At 48.4% G+C, this 3,463-nt stretch overlaps 1 pseudogene; it reads left to right on the top strand.

Annotated features, from left to right (window-relative positions):
• The first annotated feature begins 357 nt into the window (after positions 1-357).
• On the top strand, positions 358-1,418 carry LOC116888257 (annotated as a pseudogene).
• The last annotated feature ends 2,045 nt before the right edge of the window (positions 1,419-3,463 follow it).

The raw sequence follows: 3,463 nt of genomic DNA, 5'->3' as shown, positions 1-3,463 counted from the left end.
ACTAAATAAATGAATGATGAACAAATCCATGATCACCCCTACCTTGGCTGCTCACAGTTTCTAGAGGTGTGACAGAAGTGGAAAACTGTGCTTTGCTCAAAAATGTTGGCAGTAGAGAAAGGGTGAGGGGAATGGTTAAAGGAAGGGTAGAGACAAGAGAAAGAAGATATGTATAGAAACATACATATATGTACGCATGCATGTTCATGTACATGTAGCATAGGAGGTCAAGGGAGATGGGGGAAAGAAGGCCAGGAAAAGGAAAGAGGACGTTCTAAGAAAAGAGAAGCTAAGAAGGAGGAGCTGGGCACTCGGCCACGGGAACCTCCAATTGTAGTTCCAACCCTGGTTGCCAACATGGCCTCTCTCCTGGCCAAGGATGCCTATCTGCAGGACTTGGCCAAGAAGATCTGCACGCAGCCAGACCCTGAGTGGCAGAGGAGCGAGTGGGCTGTCAGAACAAAAGGCTCAGAAGCTGCTGGCCCCCAAAAAAAGAAAAAGGAAGGAAACACAAAGTAAGTCTCAGAAGCAGGAGCAGAAATCTATGAAGCACAAGACTAAACCCCGGGCAAGAAGTCTTCCTCTTCTAGGGCCAAGAGACCAGGGGTATCCAAACAGAGAGCTCCAGCTTCCTGGGGCCCCCGAAGATAGCAGAGGCACAGCGCCTGATTTTGTCTTTGAACTGGATTTCCTGAGACAGCGGCTGCAAGAGAAGATCCAGATGGCCCGGGGCCAGGGTAGCACTAAGGAGCTGTCTGCTGCCACACGAGAAAAAAGACAGCAGAGAAAGCAGGAGAGGGAACGGAAGAAGAGGAAGCGCAAGGTTCTCTAGGCAAAGCAGCAGGTTGCAGGGGCTGAGAAAAAGGAGGAACCAGTCAAGACATCCTCCAAAATGGCCTGCAAGGAGCTGCAGGAATCAAGGCTGATCTTTAATAAGGTGGAACTGACTGAAGAGGAGCCAGCCAGCAAGGCCCAGCACAAGGAGAAGTGGCAGAAGGTGAAAGGGAACTTGACACCACTGACAGGCAGGAACTGTAGGCAGCTGCTGGACCATCTGCACGCACCACAGGGCCGGTTGGGAGAGCTTCGCGATCCGGATGCAGGCAAGGCCCAGGAGCTGGAGGCCAAGGTGAAGTAGACCAACGTGCTGTATGTACAAGGTTGAGGCTGTGGAGATCAGGGACGATGAACGCCTGCTGCAGGAGGCCCTGAAGTGCAAAGAGAAGCTCCAGGCACAGCAGAAGCACAAGTGGGAGAAGCGTTCAGAGCATGTGGTGGAGAAGATGCAGCTGCGACAGGACATGTGGTGCCAGAACCTGCGCAAGAAGAAGGCAGCTCGGGCTGAGCAATGGCTACAGAAGGCCCGCAAGAAGGGCCGGGTGCTGCCCCAGGACCTGGAGTGTGCAGGCCTCTCCTGAGAGTTTACACCTGCCAGGTTCCTGGCTGGGCACCTTCTTACCTGGCTTCCATCCATCTCCATCCTTGAGGGTTGAGGTGGCATGAGGCGCCAGCGCAGGTCTAGGTGACAGACTGGGTCTCCTGTGTGAGGTTGACACAGTTCTTGAACCCCACAACCGAAGTGAGATCTCTGACCGTGTGCCAGGATGTTTCAGCAGCATCCTTAAGGAATACCATGTTCTCCTGTTCCTGAGAAGGATGAAGGGGATCTGTGCCCATGCCTTGTGAGGGGGTATGTCGATGTGTCTGTTTGCCTGTGGGTATCTGTCTTCTGAATGCTCCAGAGTTGGGATAGAGATTGGGGTGAGGTACCCCATTGACCCCTTCCTGCCCACATGTATGTCCAGTGGCCATGAGAACAAAAGGTCTTGACTACTCCTTCTGTATCCACTAGTCCTTGGGAACAGACAAGAGAGCCCAAGGAGTTCTTGGGAGAATCTGATCCAGTCAGGTATATCTCTGGGCCAGAGCTTGAGAGCTGTGTTGAAGGCCAGCATCCAGCTCAAAAATCTAGAGTCCTTCCTGAGTCCCAGGATGTGCTTGTTCACCTGTGAGCCAGTCGATGGCTGAGACTTGGAGTTGTATGTTTCCTAGTTTTATGTTAGTTTGACACAAGCTGGAGTTGTCTGAGAAGAGAACGCCTCAACTAAGAATCCCACTAGATTGGCCTGTGGTGCATTTGAAAAAAACTGGTGAATGATGTGGTAGGGCCCGGTTCATTGTGCCCAGTGCCAACCCTGGACTGGTGGTCCTGGGTTGTTTAAAAAAGTAAGCCAAGCTAGCTGTGGGGAACAAGCCATTAAGTAGCTTTTGGTTTAGTTCCTGCCTCTAGGTTCCTGCCCTGGCTTCCCTTGGTGATGTACTGTTACCTGGAAATATAACACAAAGTAAACCCTTTCCACAAGTTAAAAAAAAAAAAGGAGGAGGAGGAGCTGGTGGGAAAGAGGGCACAGGAAAAGAAGGTGATGGCTGTTGTATATTGCTGTCTTTAACTACTTGGGGCAAGTTTGATCTTCACAATCAGGATATCTAATTTCTTCTTCTTATCTCTTTGTACACAACTATTTGTCAAGCCCTGACCAACAATAACCCACCAACAACCCATGGACAACCATGAATCCTGACTACTGGGGCTCTAGTGTCTATATACCCTCTTAAAAGTTCCCAGAATTACAAATACCACAGTTGCAGAAACTATCTGCAGCTGGCAAAATCATACCTCTCCTAGAGCATGAGGCAAATCATAATCAGCTGCAGTGAACATTCTGAAACAGCCCCATAATCCACACCTGGGATTAAAATGAAAACATGTTCTTACAAATTTTCCGTGATTTTTTTAAAGGAACCAAAATTCCAAAATTGTCACTACAGTTATGAAAGAAAATTCATTCGTCAAGCCAATAGCATCCAGTTCGTGGGCTTCCCTGGTAGTTATCCTTAAACAATGATTCTTGTTTAAACTACAAGAATACAAAACCTTTGTAGCAAGCCAAATTCTATGTTTACTCAAGTGAAACATGTCTCCGCATGGAGGAGCAGGGTCACATAAGTCCAAGGTTTTGCGATCCAGTTGAAAGATACTACAATCCAAGTGATCTGACTCCTAAATCAGGAAGATGGCAGATTTAGTCTGCAGTTGGTGTGCATCAGCCCACCCAAACAAACTCTCCTTAATACACTCATACCTGCTCTCTCAGAACAAATTGACATGGGCCTTTGATGGCTGATAAGAGACTGTTGGTAGGAAGTGAGTGATGAGGTTTACATCAGGACAAAGGGATATAGACCCCCTACTTGAGCACCTAGGAACAGAAAAATTGAGAAGAGCATCTGTTCTTTACCAGACTGCTGTCATCTCTTTTCCTTTCCTGAATCTAGATTGGCAAGTACTTCCTAGATGCTCATGTAGAAGTCCATATCCCCTATCCTGACGTAAATCTCATTACTCAGTTTCTACCAACAGTCTCTTGTCAGCCAGGAGCTGGTTATGACAGGACTAGCCTAT

The sequence above is a fragment of the Rattus rattus genome, chromosome X, assembly GCF_011064425.1.
Source record: "Rattus rattus isolate New Zealand chromosome X, Rrattus_CSIRO_v1, whole genome shotgun sequence".
Lineage (NCBI taxonomy): Eukaryota > Metazoa > Chordata > Mammalia > Rodentia > Muridae > Rattus > Rattus rattus.
This window is presented reverse-complemented; position numbering and strand designations above follow the sequence as displayed.